An 18,426-nucleotide genomic window follows, 5' to 3' on the forward strand; every position below is an offset into this window, starting at 1 on the left:
ATGGATCGGCCAGGTGGCATCATTGATGGCGTCAAGTGTGGCAGCGGTAGTGAGGTTGGCCCAGGATCAGACATTGTTTCATTCTGCTGTGCTTTGGGGTCGCTATGAGTCGGTTCTGACTCAATGGCACCTGACAACAACAACAACAACAATGAGTCAAAAGCAACTCAACAGCACTTAACAACAACAACAACATGGTACATTTGATTAACTTTTTGAGGAACCACGAAATTGTTTTTATCCTATTCATCTAGTTTTAGTCCTTTATACGTATATCCGTATATCCGACAAATTGAGGGTTCTTTCTTGTCATGATTCTCTTTCTCTTACTTTGATTTCCTTTCTCTTAATCTGAAAATTAGCCTTGTAAAATAGCCCTAAGATATTACTTTGCTCCAGATTAATTCAAAAAGGAAGGAATGCTGTTGGAAACTACCACATGACATGTAGGTCTCTTCATCTCCATGTGTTTTAGGCTGGGTTCTCCAAAGGAGAAAATCCAATGAAGTGTATATATAAATATTTATTTGGTAGTGGTGGTGGTGGTGTGCCATTAAACCAGTTCCGATTTATAGTGACTGTGTATAGGGTTTCTGAGGTTGTAAATCTTTATAGAAGCAGAAAGTCTAATCTTTCTTACTAGCGGTGGCTGGTAGATTCGAACTACTGACCTTGAGGTTAGCAGCCCACCTTGTAATCTAATATACTACCTGGGCTTCTTTATTTATATTTACATATTTAAAGAAGTGTCTCATGCAATTGCAGAGGCTGGCAAGTCCCTTGTCTGTGGGTCGGGCACCACACTAGAGACTTCTTCCTGTCTTACATGGTTACAGGGCCTCACAAACCAAAATCTGTAGGTCAGGCAGAAGGCTGAAGGTTTCCCATATTCAAAGATCTGCAGGTCAAAGGAGATAATCAGATGAATACAGGTTCAAAATAGAGCTAGCTTTGCCAGAACATCCATATTTAATTTACTGGATACAGGCCACAACACCAAAGAAATTACCCTTCCAACTGATTGGCTGCTCACATCAGGCCACAAAAAGAATGACTTCACATCTATCACGTCACTGAGAATCAGGGCCTCACCAAGCTGACACATGATATTAACCAACACATTATGCTATCACGATGCATTAACAGAAATTAAAGACAATTTCCTGACATTAGGCCCAAGGACATCTGCATTTTGTTTTCTTTGGGTCTCATTGAAGTTGAATATGGTCTAAAAAAAAAGAATACAATGAAGCTGAAGTATTCTTTGACTTTATATTGCAAAAGCGTATAATGACCATGTTTTTATTATTGATTTGTAACTTAATTGCATTGTGGTCATAGAACTCAGTCTATATGAAACTGTATTTGAAAAGTTGGTGAGAGTTCTTTAATGATTGCTATTGTTGTTATTGTTAGGAGTCGTCCAGTCAGTTCCAACTCATAGCAACCCAATGCACAACACAATGAAATATTGCCCGGTCCGGCAGCATTTTCAAAATTGTTGAGACATTTGATCTGGTTGCTGCTGCCACTGTGTCAATCCATCTCCATGGGGGTCTTCTCATTTTCACTGATTTTCCATTTCCCAACTATGATATCCTTCCCCAGGGATTGGTCCCTCCTGATAACATGTCTGGAGAGCCAACGTCTCACCATTCTGGCTTATAAGGAGCATTCGGGTTGTATTTCTTCCAAACAGATTTCTTGTTCTTCTAGTAATCCATGGTATTCTTCCCCAACATCATAACTCAAATGCATCAATTCTTCTATGGCCTTCCTTATTCACTGTCCAACTTTCACATGCATCTGAAGTGACTGAAAATACCATGGCGTGGGTCAGGCACACCTAAATCCTCAAACTGATATCTTTGCACTTGAACACTTCAAAGAGATCTTGTGCAGCCAATTTGTCCAGTGCAATGTGTAATTTTATTTCTTGACTGCTGCTTCCATGAGTGTTAATGATGGATCCAAGAAAACTGGAATCTTTGATATTCTCTGCTTTCAGTCAAGATCCATCTTACAGCAGCAATGAGATCCCTCATTCTATGTCCTCTTTTTAATCTGACTTTAATTACTAGCAGTTCCTTGTTGACGAACAGTTGCAACCTTTTCTATTTATCTTCAGCAAAATTTTACTGCATGTGGTAGTACTTATATTGTTTGATGACTTCTGCATTCTGTTAGGTCATTTCTTTTTGGAATGGGCACAGATTTGGAAGACATTATCTGGCCAACCAGTTGGCCAGATAATGTCTTCCAAATTTCTTGTCATAGAATGACAAATTTCTTGTCATAGAATGACAAATAATGTCTTCCAAATTTCTTGTCATAGAAGAGGGAGCAACTCCAGTGCTGCATCAGTTTGATGATAGATTTCAATTTGTATTCCATCACTTCCTGGAGTCTTGCTTTTCACCAATGCCTTCAGTGTAGCTTGGATTTCTTCCTTCAGTACCATCAGTTCTTGATCATATGCTGCCTCATGAAATGGTTGAACGTCAGCTATTTATTTTTGTACGGTGACTCTGTATTCTTTCCATCTTCTTTTGATACTTTCTGCATAGAATTCTTGTCCATAGAATTCTTCAATATTGCAAATCGAGGCTTGAATTTTTTCTTCAGCTCTTTCAGCTTGTAAAAAGAATGCTGAATGTGTTCTTCCCTTTGATTTTCTAACCCCAGATCTTTGCACATTTCATTATAAAACTTTACTTTGTCTTCTTGAACTGCCCTTGGAAAGCTTCTGTTCAGCTCATTTACTTTCTTATTTCTTCCATTCACTTTATATTCTCTACACTCAAAATCAAACATCAGAGTCTCTTCTGACATCCATTTTAATCTTTTCTTTTTTTCCTGTCTTCTTAATGGCCTTTCGTTGTCTTTCTCTATAATGTTCTTGATGTCATTCCATAGCTTTTCTGGTCTTTGTTCACTATTGTTTAGTGCATCAAATCTGTTCTTGAGATTGTCTCTAAATTCAGGTGGGATATGTTCAAGGTCATATTTTCATGTTACACAGTCTACCCTGGCCTTGTTTTGGTTGATGATATAGAACTATTTCACTGTCTCTTCCCACAGATGCTGTCAGTTTGATTCCTGCGTATTCCATCTGGTGAGGTCCACGTCACCTTTTATGTTATTTTTAAAAGGCATTTTCAGTGAAGAAGTCACTGGTCTTGCAAAATTCTGCCATGCAATCTCCAGTATGATTTTTATCACCAAAACTGTATTTCCCAACTACTGATCCTCTTTGTTTCCAACTTTCATATTCCAATCACCTGTAATAATCAATACATCTTGCTTACATGTTTGATCAATATCAGACTGAGCAAGTAAGAATTCTTCAATTTCATCATCACTGGCTTTAGTGGTTGGAGAGTAAATTAACTTGTTTTCCTTGTAGGTGTATGGATATTATCCTATCACAGACAGTATTATAACTTCAAGATAGATATTGAAATGTTTTGATGATGAATATTATGCCATTCTTGAGCTTTTAATTCCCAGCATTGTCGTTGTTGTTTAGTGCCATTGAATCAGTTCTGATCCATAGCAACCCTGTATAGGGTTTCCGAGGCATGACTGATGAGCTTGAACTGCCAACCTGTGGTTCAAACTGACTTTGTAATCCAGTGCATTAACCCATAGCCCCGCACCAGGACTCCTTCCCAACATAGTAAACCATATAATTTTCAGATTCAAAATGGCCAATATCAGTCCATATCAGCTCACTAATACCTTAGATATCTATCTGTATGTGTTCTATTTCATTTTTGACAACTTCCAATATTCCTATAGCCATATTTTGTACATTTCATGTACCAATTAATGATGGATATTTACAGTTATTTCTCCTCATTTTGAGTTGTGCCCCATCAGCAAATGAAGGTCCCGAGGGCTTTACTACTTCAGCATCATCACAGTCAGCTGTACTTAGAGGAGGCAGCTCTTCCCCAGTCATAGATTGAGTGCCTTCCAACCAGGAGGGGGTGGTGGGGGTTCATCTTCCAGCACTGTACATGACAATGTTCCACTGCTCTACATAAGGTTTTCTATGATGACTAAACACTTAGAGGTAGTCCACCTCTCCTACTTACTAGTCTGACTTAGCCTGGAAACTCAGCTGAAACCTATCCACCACTGATGGCCCTGCTGATATTTAAAATACAGTTGGCATAGCTTCCAGCAACACTCAAGCCACCACCATACAACAAACTGACAGACGAGTGGTGGCCTCAAAATCTGGGAGTCTGTAAATCCTGTAACCCAGTACTAGAATGGAAGTACAAAATAGTGACCCTGCTGTTATTTAAAATACCAGTGGAATATAGCTTCCAGCAACATAGCAACATGCAAGCCACTACTTAGTAAGACAAACTAACAGAGGATGAATCTAGGGCAATTGGAAGTTGTGAAAAATGAAATGAAATTAAAAGATCGATATCCTAGGCATTAGTGAGCTGAAATGGACTGGTATTGGAGGTTTTGTCCTGCTCATTGTTCCAGATTTCCTATCTAGATTTCTACCTTGTTTCTGTAATCCAACCTCTATTTGGTCCAATGGACTAACAGAGCATGTGAGCATAAGTCTGCATGCCTGTGAGACCAGGAGAACTAAATGACACCTGGATACCACTACCAGCATTAGAAGGTCCCAGATAGAGTGGGAGAAAATGTAAATGAAAATTCAATTTTTTTTTTTTTTTTAAAGACTGGGCTTACTGGTCAGAAAGAAACTGGAGGAAGCTGAGACTCTGGCCCTCGGCCACCCTTCAGATCTGAAAAGGACTCACCCTCGTGGCCCAATTTTCAATCAAACAATAGACAGGTATGTAGTGGGGACAACAGCACTATTAAGGAATGTTCTCCATGGACCACACAATCATTCAAAATCAAAAGGACAACAGCTACCTTAGGACAAAGTTGAGAAGGGATGGAAAGGAGGGTGGAATGGGCATAGGAAGCACAGGGAGGAACCAGGTAACTGTTGTTGCATGGGGAGGATTGCAGTCATTGAGATGAAACAAAGTATCTGATTTGTTGAATGCAAAACTGATGATCTGGTCTGTAAACCTTCCCTCAACTCACAATAAAATATTTTAAACAATAATAATAGGACTAAGAATCCAAGTCAAATACTTCACAAATGAACGGGTTCAAAAGAAATAATATGAGTATTTCTTTTTAAGAAGCTCCCATGAAGAGTGAATGGATTGCTTCACCTAGGTTCTCAAGGGAAAATGAAAATCTACAGACATTAGGCTTAATTTTGGAAATAAATGTTGTCCTAGGCTTTAAGTTTTGTTCCTTTTCTAGTTTTTGAGAAGATTCAGAAATTTAAATCTTTTACTAAACATTTGCACAGAAAACAACCCTATCTCACATGTACTGTAAAGATGTGGGTTGCAATTTGATTTTCAAAGCGAACACTTGCGTTTATGTTTCCTGTTTACTGGGAAGATACCACTTTACTCTCTTGTTAGGAAAGATCTAGTGTTAATCTATTAGGAACATTTTGCAGAAATCAAGGCATGTAAAGCCACTTAGGGAGAAACATTAAACAACTCTTTCCTGCCTTCCATTTACTTCATCCCCAACCTGGAATTGATACTGGAGTGCTAATGTTACTGTGTTTTTCCATTCATTCTTCAGGTCTCCATTTCACACAACTTGTGTGAATTGTGTAGTGGGACCACGGGTATCTTAGTTATCAAATGATGCTATACCAGAAATACCACAAGTGGATGACTTTAGCATCGAGAATTTTATTCTTTCATAGTTTAAGAGGCCAGAAGTTCAAGTTCAGAACACCGGCTCTGGAGGAAGGTCCTTATCTCTTCCCAGCAAGTGTAGCTTCAGTATGACAGTTTCAGGACTAAGGGGCACCTGACCCAAGCCATAGTATTTTCAATAGCCTCATATGCATGTGAAAATTGGATAGTGAATAAGGAAAATAATAGAAAAATTGATGCATTTGATTTATGGTATTGGAGGAGAATATTGAAAGTGCCAGGGGGCTGCCAAAGAACAAACAGATCTGTGTTGGAAGAAGGATAATAGCCAGAATGCTCTTTGGAAACCAGGATGGCCAAACTTCGTCTCTCATACTTAGGACATATTCTCACGAAGGACCAGTCCCTGAAGAAAAATAGCATGATTGGTAACATGGAGGGTCAGAGAAAAAGAGGAAGACTCCCAACTAGATGGATTGACAAAGTGGAAGCAGCAATGGGCTGAAACATAGCAACGATTGTGAGGTTGGCACAGGACCAGGCAGTGCTTCATTCTGTTGTACATAGGGTCGTTATGAGTCGGTATTGACTCCATGGCACCTAACATTATAACAACAGCCCCAGTATTCCTTGGAGATCTCTATAGGCCTTGGCATCAATCTTCTCCTGGATCTAGGAGCTTCATAGTGCAGGAAACCCAGGTCCAAAGGATACTACTCCCAGCTCTTCTATCTTAGGGGTAGTAGGCCCCTCCTCTACTCTCCTTTTTCAAACTTCTCTCCTTTTAGCTCTTACAAGATAATAGGTGTTGCATGCCACACCCTTGGCGACTTCCCATAAATCAGATATAGGTGGTGGTGGGATATAACACCTTTAACCATCAAATCACATTATGGGGGATAGCTACACCTCAACAGCCAAACCACTGAGATTCCTGGTTCAGTGAAATTAACACAAAACCTTAAGTATCACAATGGATAAAGCCCCAAACAAAACTTTTACCCTCACATCAATTCTGGCTCATAGTGACCCTTTAGGGCAGAGTGGGACTTCTCCCTAGGGTTTCCAAGACTAAATCTTATGGGAGTAGACAGTCTGATCTTTATCCCTTAGAACAGCTGGGAGGTTTGATCTTGCAGTTAGCAGCCCAGTTAGACCTTGGTCTAACCCATTATGCCACCAGAGGACTTGAATAAGAGCTTTCCAAAAATAAATAATCAAGACATAACTCTACACTTAATTCTAGAATGTTCTTTTCCTAGGTGAAATTTGGCCAAACTCTTTTTCATTGTCATATCCTCTTGTTTATTTCCTTTAAAAATAACAACCAAACCAAATATGCATAAGACACTTATTCTCTTACCATATGCCAGGTTCTGTACTAAGTATTTTACATCTATTATTTCATTTTGTTTTTATGACAACCCAGTGAAGACAACCCAATCTGTAAGATGGAGATCAGAGAGAGTCAAAGTCCAACTGATTTGTTCTTTTTCTTTCTTTCCTTCTTTTGGCAGTCCATAGTATAAGCAATATTCTTCAACAACACCACACTTTGAATACACTAATTCTTCTTCTAACTTCCTTTTTCATTATCCCAATTTCACATATATATGAAGTAATTAAAAAGATCATGGATTAGGTCACATGCACCTTACTTATCAATGACATCTTTGCTTTTTAAATTTTGAAAGAGGTCTTCTGCAGCAGATTTGCCCAATGCAATAGATCATTTTGATTTCTTGACTGCTGCTTCTGTGGACATTGATAGTTGATACACAAACAAATCAAACTTAGAAGAACTATAACAATGCTCCTTGAAAGTAAATATGGCAAAACTTTAACTTCCCTACTTTGGTGTTGTTGTTAAGTGCCTTGGAATCAGTTCCAACTCACAGTGACCCTGTATAGGGTTTCCAACGTGAGCTTCTAGGTTTGAACAACTGACTTTATGGTTAGTCCAATGTTTATCCTACAGTGTTGCCTACTTTAGATGCATAAAAAAAGACCAGTTGCTAGAAAAAGGCATCATGTTTGGTCAAGAGTCAGCAACAACAAAGGATGCTCTCAATGATAATATCAAAGAGCTAACTGGAGTATCTGTTAAAGTTAAAGCAAAACCAGAAGAACTAAATGGGGCTCAGTTATCATTGCCAAAAGCTCTGAAAGGGATCATAATAAAAGGTACTGGATAGAATCAAGGGGAAATGTGGAACAAAACAAAAACTAGGTTTATTGGTCTGATAAAGATGGGTAGAATCCCCAACATTATGGCCCTTAGACACCCTTCAAGCCTGGAACTGAACTCATCCCCCTGGCTCAATTTTCAACCAAATAATAGACAGGCCTATATGGTAAATCAAGGAGGTCTGATAGCATAGTGGTTACAAATTGGGCTGCTAACCTCAGGGTCAGCTGTTCGAAACGACCAGCTGTTCCTTGCTAGAAAGATGAGGCTTTCTGCTCCCATAAAGATTTATAGCCTTGGAAACCCTGTACAGGGTTGCTATGAGTCTGAATCAACTCCATGGCTCATAACAACAACAACATATGGTAAATCAAGTGAACCACGACAAACTATGGATATTTGTGAAGAATGGGTATTTCAGAAAACTTAGTTGTGGTCATAAGGAATCTGTGCATAGAACAAGAGGTGGTCATTCAAACAGAACAAGAAAATACTGAATCAGGAAAGTGTGCACCTAGAGTTATATCCTTTCACAATACTTAATCAATCTGTATGCTGAGCAAATAATTTAAGACGCTTGAGTATATGAAGAACGTGGCATCAGGATTAGAGGAAGACTCAGAAACAAGTTACAACATGCAGATGATACAACCTTTCTTGCTGAAAGCAAAGAGGACTTAGATACTTATTGATGAAGATAAAATACTACAACCTTCAGTATGGATTGTATCTCAATGTAAAGAAAACAAAAATCCTCACAACTGGACCAATAAATAACATCATGATAAATGGAGAAAAGATAGAAGTTGTCCAAGATTTCATTTTGCTTAGATCTACTATCAACACTCACGGAAGCAGCAGTTAAGAAATCAAACAACATACTGCATTAGACAAATCTTCTGCACAAGATCTCTTTAAAGTGTTCAAGAGTAAAGATGTTAGTCTGAGGACTAAGGAGCCCCTGACTCAAACCATGGTATTTCAATCACTCATATGCATAAGGAGTCCAGGTGTAGCACTATGCGCTAGACTGTAGGACTAATGAGCTAGACTGCAAAATCGTTTGAACCACAAGGTCGATGGTTTAAGCTCACCAGCCGCTCCTTGTAAACCCTATACAGACAGGGTCACTATGGATTGGTAATGACTTGACAGCACTTAACAACAACAAGTTATTGGACAATAAAAAAGGAAGACTGTAGAAGAATTGATGCATTTGAGTTATGCTGTTGGAGAAGAATATTCTAAGCACTATGGACTGTCAGAAGAACAAAGAAAGAAGTGTTGGAGGAAGTACAAGCAGTGTGTTCCTTATAAACCAGGATGGCAAGACTTTGTCTCATACTTTGGACATATTATCATGAGGGACCAGTTCCTGGAAAAGGACATTATTGGTAAAGTGGAGGATCAGCAAAAAAGAGGAAGACCCCCAATGAGATAGATTGGCACCGTGGCAGCAGCAGTGGGATCAGCACGACATTTGTGAGGATGGTTTAGGACTGGACAGTGCTTCTGTTGTGCATAGTGTCATTGGGTCACAGACAACTTAAGGGCACCTAACAAGCGACAAAGGTGAACAAGTGACGAAAAAGATGGACTTCTATTCCTTGGTCTGCCAGTAGGTGGCACCATCCCCCAATAGAATTCCCCTGACAGTCATTTGACTGTGTCTTGCTTCCCTTTCTGTGGAGACACTTAAAAACAGTCCAATTGGACTATGAAATTATTAGTTTCTGGTTGGGTTTGACTTGCCTTGTTCAGTGAGGCCACTTCACGATGCAAATAATGTAATGAAAAATTGGTATGGAATTATAAAGCTCCTTATATTTCTTTAAACCAGTAAAACCAGTTGCCGTCAAGTCAGTTCCAACTCATGCCAGCCTCATGTGTGTCAGTCAGAATGGAACTGTATTTTCCATAGGGATTTTTCCCCTAATTTTTTTTCATAGTTTATTTCAATTTTGTTTTTGTTGTTGATAAAATACACAGTCAGGACATGCACCAATTCATGTACACTGTATTGCGACGTTTAGTACATTCTTCAAGTTGTACACCATTCTCATCCTCATTTTCAAGTTGTTCTTCTCCCTTTAACATAAACTCACTCTCCCTTAAATTTCCTATCTAATCTTTCAAGTGGCTGTTGTCAATTTGATCCCATCAAGATAAATCTTAAAAGAGCACATGCTCCAAGGCAGACACTGTTTACTAGTTAAGCTAACTCTTAATAGGTTTTAAGAAGACTTCAAGGGATATTTTTGGTTTAAGGTATAAATACTATCTCAGGACAATTTCAGAGGTTCATCCAGCCTCAAATGAATCCAGAACATCTGTATTCTATGATAATTTTAAATATGTTATACATTGCTCCTCCTTTTGATCATGATTCTTCTATAGAATCTTTTATCAAAATGTTCAGTCACAGTTGTTGTTGTTATGTGCGGTGGAGTCAGTTCCGACTCATAGCGACCCTGTACAGGGGTTCTGAGGCTGTAAATCTTTATGGGAGCAGAAAGCCTCAACTTTCTCCCGTGGAACAGCTGATAGTTTCGAACTGCTGACCTTGCGGTTCACAGCCCGATTCATAACCACTACGCTACCAGAGTTCCTTTCAGTCATGGTACTATCCTGTTTTTCTAGTCTCACGACAAAGGTGGCAGTTGTTCATGAAGATACCTTCTAGAGTTTGCAATGTCTGATTTTTCTTAAGTAGATTGTCAGGTCTTCTGTAGTGCTTCTGGATGGGTTTGAACCACCAACTTCTCTGTTAGTAGCCAAGTGCTTAACCATTTGCACTATTCATGGACTTGTATTTCTTTAGAACACACTTTACTATCCTTTGCAAACAATTTTAAATACTATCTTCCTCTTGCCCCATCAGTGTACAACAAACCATACTGTTCGGAGCACCATTTGATGTGAAACTTGGATTGGAAATCAAAGTTGACCTTGCTTTGTAGCTACAGTATACGTTACCGAGTAAGGTTAATTCTATGAACCTTTAGTGTTTTGGTTGAGTGTAGACTCTACAGATTGGATTCAAATTCTGGATGCACCTCTATGTTATTCTGACTTCTTGCCTAATTTGTGCCTGGTTTTGTTAATTGTAAAGTTCATTACACCTTCTGCTTTGGGTTGTGGCAATAATGACACAAGGCTCCGGTAGTGTAGTGGTTACGAATTGGGCTGCAAAACTTAAGGTCAGCAGTTCAAAACTGCCAGCTGTTCTGAGGGAGTAAGATGAGGTTTTCTGCTCCTGTAAAGATTTACAGCCTTGGAAACCCTGTACAGGGTTGCTAAGAGTCGGAACCGACTCCACGGCACTTAACAACAACACAACAACAATATAATAAAATTATTTGGAGAAGAATCCTGCACACAGTAGATAGTCAGTGTTTGTTAGCTTTTACTAACTCCTACACCATTCAATTACAAGGACTCCAACCATAATAGAAAAATAACTTTGGAGGATGACAGACTAGGCAGAGAGCAAGGTTGTATCATCTGCATATCGCAGGTTGTTAATGAGTCTTCCTCCAATCCTAATGCCACATTTTTCTTCATATAATCCAGCTTCTCGGATGATTTGCTCAGCATACAGGTTGAATAAATATGGTGAAAGAATACAACCTTGTCACACACCTTTCTTAATTTTAAACTATTCAGTGTTCCCATGTTCTGTTCAAACAACTGCCTCTTGGTCCAGGTACAGATTCCTCATGAGCACAATGAAGTGTTCCGGAACACTCATACTTCACAATGTTGTCCATAGCTTGTCATGATCCACACAATCAAAAGCCTTTGTGTCGTCAATAAAGCATAGGTAAACATCTTTCTGATATTCTCTGCTTTCAGCCAAGATCAGTCAAACATCAGCAATGATATCCCTCATTCTATGGCCTCTTCTGAATCGGGCTTGAACCTCTGGAAGTTCTCTGTCAATGTATGCTTGCAGCCATTTCTGTATTACCTTTAGTAAAACTTTACTGGCATGGGATATCAGAGAGATTGTCTGATGATTTCTGCATTCTGTTGGGTCACCTCTCTTTGAAATGGTCACAAATACGATGTCTTCCAATCAGTTGGCCAGAGAGTTGTCTTCCAAATTTCTTCGCAGAGATGAGTGAGTGCCTCCTGTGCCGTCTCACTTTCTGGATAGAGTTCAATTTTTATTCTATCACTTCCTGGTGCCTTGTTCTTTGCCAATTCCTTCAATGCACCTTGGACTTCCTCCTTCAGTATCATTGGCTTTTGATCATATGCTACCTCTTGAAACGGTTGAACATTAACCATTTCCTTTTTGCGCAGTGACTCTGTGTATTCCTTCCATCTTCTCTTGATGCTTTCTGCATCATTCAATAATTTCACTAATTCAGAGAATCTTTTAATAATGAAAGTCAAGGCTTGAATTTTTTTTTTCAGTTCTCCCAGCTTGAAACTGTCAATACTACCCAATTTATGTGGAGTCCTGGTGTGGCACTGTAAGATAAGCACACAGCCTTATGCAGTCCATGGGCCTAGAGCCCACAGCTGCTTCATCTCTCCATGCCACCACCTCTGTCACCACCTCTGCTGTCACTGTTTTTCTAGTTAGGGATCTCATGCTCCACTCATGCTCTTCCTTTTTGATGCCCAATCTCACTTTTCAGAGATGGAAAAACAAATCACTAACTATATAGAAAGGCAAGAGACCCCAGATAAGCAAAATATTACTAAAAAAGAACAGAGGGGGTAGCCTCTTACTTCCTGATCTCAAAACCTACTACACAGACACAGTAATCAAAACAACCTGGTAGCCGTACAACAAAAGATGGATCGAAAATCAGCAAAGAATTGGGAATCCAGAAGTAAATCCATTCACCTACACTCAGTTAATCTTTGACAAAGTATCAAAACACATTAAATGGGGAAGAAACTGTCTCTTCAACAAATGGTGCTGGCAAAACTAGAAATCCATTTACAGAAAAATCAAACAATGCCCATATCTCACACCATACACAAAAACAAACAACGTAGATTAAAGACCTAAATTTAATGTGTATAACAATAAAGATCACCAATGAAAAAATAGGGACAAGTGTAGGTGCTTTGATACATGGCATGAATACACTATCAAACATAACTGAAAGCACATAAAAGCAGAAGATAAAATAGATGACTGGGACTTCCTAAATGTTAGACACTTGTGTGTGTGTCAAAAGATCTCACCAAAAGAGTGAAAGGAGAACCTACAGACTGGGAAAAAAATTTTTTGCAATGCATATCAGACAAAGGAGTAATCTCTAAAATTTCTAGAAAGCTCAACAAGAAAAGACAAGTAATCCAATCAAAAAATAGGCAGAAGACATGAACAGACACACCATCAAAGAATACTTTCAGGTAGCCAACAAACATGAAGAAATGCTAACCATCATTAGCCTTTAGAAAGATGCAAATCAAAACAACAATGAGATATCATGTCACCACAGCACTAATATCAAAGTTCAACAAAAACAGAAAACGACAAGTGCTGGTGAGGGTGTGGAGACACTGGGACCATCCTGTACTGCAGGTGGAACTATAAAATAGTGCAGCCATTATGGAAAATGACATGGCATGTCCTCAAAAAGTTTGAAATAGAAATACCATATGACCTAGCAATGCCTCTACTTGGTGTATGTCCTCAAGAAATAAAAACCAAGACATGAATAGAGAACCAAGACACACCCATGTTCATCGCAACACTATTCACAACAGCAGAACACTAGAGCCAGCCTAAATGACCACCAGTGAATGAATGGGTAAAGAAACTTTTGTACATACACACGATACAACATTGAAGAATAATGCTGAATCTGTGAAATACCTCATAACATGGACGAACCTGGAGAACATTATTTTGAGTGATAATCAATCACAAATATTGTATGAGACAACTATTGTAAAAAGTCAAGAAAAAGTTTTCATGATAAAAAAAAACAAAAAACATTCTTTGATGGTTACAAGAAAGGAAGAGTAATTTCTCTCCTAGAGGGTATACATGTGTTGACCTGGCTGATGAAGGAGGCATTATACAACAAGAGGGAGGTTAGCAGAAGAATGACAAAGACAAGGGAAGACATAGGCGGGAGAGCAAGAGTCAAAGGGAATAGAGGTAAATACTGTTATAAAGCACACCCATGCAACAATAGATCTATGGGTAGATACACAGATAGATACACAGGCTGAACAGGTATCGGAGGGAAAGTGGGAGTAGACCCACAAATACATAAAGGTTTTACAGAGGATATTTATACATGGGTATTTACCTTTAGAGTCCTGGTGTGGTGCTTCAGGATAAGCATTGAACTGCTAATCACAAGTCAATGGTTCAAACCTACCAGCTGCTCCTTGGAAACCCTATACACAGTCACTATGACTTTACGGCACTTAGCAACAAACAACACATTTACCTGTACTGCAAACATATCTATGACTGTGGTGGAGTATGTTATGAAGGAGCAGTTATGAAAACCTCTCAGACATTACCCAACACCTTGAGGGAATGAGTTAGTGGGCCTGGGATCTCAGGACCATACTCTTGGAAGATGCCTACTTTGGTGAATAGAAACTGGGATCTTTAAAGCTCATGAGCAACCATCTAAGGTACAACTAGTGTTCTTTCCCTGTGCAGAGGAAAGAAGAATGAGGAAAATGGAAGACTCCTGGAGTTGATCAATCCAATGGACCATCAGTCTCCACGGCCCTGAGACCAGAAGAGCTAGATGGTGCCCGGCTACCACTACCACATTCTGAAATGAATCACATTAGAAGGTCTGGATAGAGTGGGAGAAAATGTGGAACAAAACTCAAAGTTATAAAAAGGACCAGGCTTACTGGTCATAAAGAGACTGGAGGAAGCAGAGACTATGACCCTCAGTCAACCTTTAGGTCTGGAATGGAACTCAGCCTCATAGTTCAATATTTAGCTAAGCAGTAGATTGGTACAGAGGGGGTCAGCAACACTAGTAAGTTATTCTCACCATGGAATGGTCAACCATTCACCATCAAAAGAGTAACACTTACCTAAGGACAAAGTTCAGAAAGGTTGGGGATGTGGGTGGAATGGAAACAAGAACCACAGGGATAAATGATGTTACATGGAAGGAATTGCAATCACTGAAATGAATGAATAATATGATTTGTTGAATGTCAAACTGATGATCTGCTCTGTAAACCTTCATTCAATTCACAATAAACTTTAGGGAAAAAAAAAAAAATCTCTGAGTAAATAGAGCTCTTCTATGTTTTCACACACTTTATTGGGCCTGCTTCCATCTCCTCTATATCGTAGTTACCTTGTGACCATTTCTATTTTACAGGACAACAACATCATTGTAAAATCATATTGACACGTTCAAGAAAGGGGAATTTAAACAAACGCTGGTTTACAGATAGGTCATTAGTACAGGGGCATGTGTCTGGAATCATATTGACCTCAATATACACCAACCACATAGAGATGGCCATTTTCATCTCTGGACAGACAGACTTCCAGGGAAGACAGCGCTATCCACTGAGGCTGTCCTGCTGGGAAGACTTCCTGGGGAGAAGTACTACCCTAGGTGGTGCTGACATCATGGTGCCTGTGATAGTGAATGATACATGTCAACTTGTCTAGGCCATGAGTCTCAGTGTTTTGGTAGATGGTATACAATCACCCCCCATTTTATGATCCGTTGTGAGCAGCACATCAGTTGGAAGGGGAGTTTCCTGAGGGGTAATGTTTACAGTACCTTCTATATTGGGTTGTCACGCTGGTAAATGCCAATGTCAACTCCATTGGACTGATCAACTCTTTCAATACTTGCATTCACCTTGACATCCTCATCTCCAGTTCTTGGGATGTGAACCAGCAGCCTGCCACCTAATCTGCAGATTTTGGATTTGCCAACTCCAGCACCCTTGTGAGCCAGCAGCCTTGCACAAGCCCTGCCAAGTTGGGATTTGTCAGCCCCTACAACCATGAGAGTCAAGAGAAGCCTCCAGTCTAACATCTGACCCAAAGATTAGGATTTACCAGCCTCCACAAGTGTGGACTATTTCCTTGAACTAAATCTCGCTATATATATATTTATATGTGCACGTTTTGCACCTCTAAAGAACCCAGTCTCGGCCAGGGCCCACGAAGGGAACTCATGCTACCCCTGTCAATGCCAGAGCCTAAGCAGGCACACTCCATCAAACACCAAGATTAATTCCCAACTGCCAATCAGTGTTTGACTTTCCACATAAGATTACATTAAACAATTGATTTCATAAAAGTGTAGAGTTCCAGACCGTGGTTGGCAAGAGCTTAGTTGTTCCCACTCTGAGGGTGCCTAGCAGGCTAAGATTTATGTACAATCCTGAAAAGCTCGCTAATACTGACAAGAAAACTTCAAAACAGTCTGACTTTGTAGCAAGGAATTCATACTGCTGACATACCATGTGAGTTCTAATGGCAAATTCTTTCTTTTCTTTTGCAGTCTTAAGAAGCAGAGTTGCTTTCATTTTGCAGAAAATTATAAAAGAAACTATTTTATGATTTGTCTGAAATACTGCCTAGTTTCTGCCTCCTTTATTTATTTGATAGTGTTTTTCTTATTTGTTTCTTCAATAACTGACTTTGGATGAAATCTTTTTGGGTTGTTTTTTATGAGATATTCATGCTAAATGTGAGTAATCACAGCTTTTTATATTCTTGATAAAAATAATGAAAGACTTTGTTGTCTTTTGTAGACCTAGGGGATGTCAATGATCCGCTATCTTTCAAGAAAGGAGAATTTGGGGGATTTGGGATTAAATGGGCACTCCTTTCTGTAGTGTTCCAAATTGCCCTGTCATAAATCATATACATTTATGATGGGGCAGCTGGTGACAAGGCAACTAACTGATGTGGGAGAGTTCAAGTCATGGTCTTGGACTTGTTCCTTTTACTCCATTGAACCTACAAACCACAGGCCATGGAAACGGGGGCTTGAGTCTTTAACCTGAATGCATGACATTTACTAGGGCAGAGCTGGGCACTGGTCTGGGTGACTCTGCCAACTTGTGAGCCTTGGGACTTTGAACAGATGATTTAAGCTCTCTGGGCTATAGGTACTGTATCTACTAATTAAGTCAGCCAGTCTAAATCATCTCCATGGTTCCATCCAGTTAGCTGGCTGAGCAAGAACCATTGATTGAAACTTCAGGTCCACTTGTATTACGTTGAATCATATGAAATTGCCAATATTGGTCATTCTAACCCACACAAACGGCAATTTCATATGCTTCAATAGAACATAAATCAATTGCCAAGGGACAATTGAAGGTGCCCTGGTGATGCAGTAGTTAAGCACTCAGCTGCTAGCTGAAAGGTGGTGGTTTGAACTCACCAACCACTTCTCAAGTGGGAGAAAGATGTGACTTCTGTAAAGACTTACAGCCTTGGGAACCCTATGGGGGAAGTTCTATTCTGCCTTGTAGGGTCACAATGAGTCGACATCAACTTGACGACACTAGGTTTTGTTTTGTTTTGGTAAGCACAATTAAATAAGGCATTGGTGGCTCAGTGGTAGAATTCTTGTCTTCCATGTAAGAGACCTGGGTTCAATCCCCAGCCAGTGCACATACTGCTCAGGTACCACCCCATCTGTGCAGCTGTTTCTAGGATGCTCTACAGGTTCCAAAGGAACTTCTAGACTGAGACGGACTAGAACACAATGTCAGCATTCTATTTCTGAAAATCCTATGGCACACAACAAAACACTGTTTGATCCACAACCCATCACGGGGATGGTACAGGATCAGGCAACATTCATTGCCACTGTTCCTGAGGATCACCAAAATAAGCACCTATTATGATATTTTACTTACAAGTAGGATCAGTATGTATAACAAATATAGTCAATTAAATAGTTAATTGGAAGTCAGAAATTGAATTCCACTTACTTTTACTTTGACTATGTTTTAACATAAAGTTTGTCAGTGACATGCTACCACACTGTGATTTTCTCCCCCTGCCTAGGATAATGGGACAGAAAGCTGTCTGTTCAACCATGTCTTATGCATCAAAGTGCTCAGTTCCCCTTGGATCCGTCTTTATCAGCCTGGCCAGTGTCCATACTTAGGTATTGAATCTCCATAGGCTTTTCAGCTTTATGATTAAATCTTATCAAAAAGTACCTCCTAATCTGATTAGCAGTGGGGCTTTGTTCAGGTTAGAAGAGCTGAGCAAATAATTGTCAGGGCTAGCCACTTAGCGATTGGTGGCCACTGCCATGCCTGCCACACCCTGAAACAAAATCAAACAACTACAGTGGAACTCAGCAAGGGCTCCCTAACCCCAAGGTTATTTTGTAGCAAAGATTCTTGTTTGAGCTTCAGAGACCTTGGAATCCTCTGGAATTGAATATCATATATATGTATACTTTTCTAGGGAAAAGGGGGAAAAAAAATTTTTTTTTAAATAAGTATTTTATGGTATCTATGAACTTCCCCCTAAGTCAATTAAAATGACTG

The 18,426-nt window shown here is 39.5% G+C and overlaps 1 non-coding gene across 1 annotated transcript; it reads left to right on the forward strand.

The window, feature by feature from the left end:
* Window positions 1-17,462: 17,462 nt before the first annotated feature.
* TRNAG-UCC lies at window positions 17,463-17,533 on the forward strand. The gene has a single exon. It is a non-coding gene; the product is annotated as a tRNA-Gly (tRNA).
* Window positions 17,534-18,426: the final 893 nt, after the last annotated feature.

This window comes from Chrysochloris asiatica, unplaced genomic scaffold (assembly GCF_000296735.1).
Source record: "Chrysochloris asiatica unplaced genomic scaffold, ChrAsi1.0 scaffold00049, whole genome shotgun sequence".
In the NCBI taxonomy this organism is placed as follows: domain Eukaryota; kingdom Metazoa; phylum Chordata; class Mammalia; order Afrosoricida; family Chrysochloridae; genus Chrysochloris; species Chrysochloris asiatica.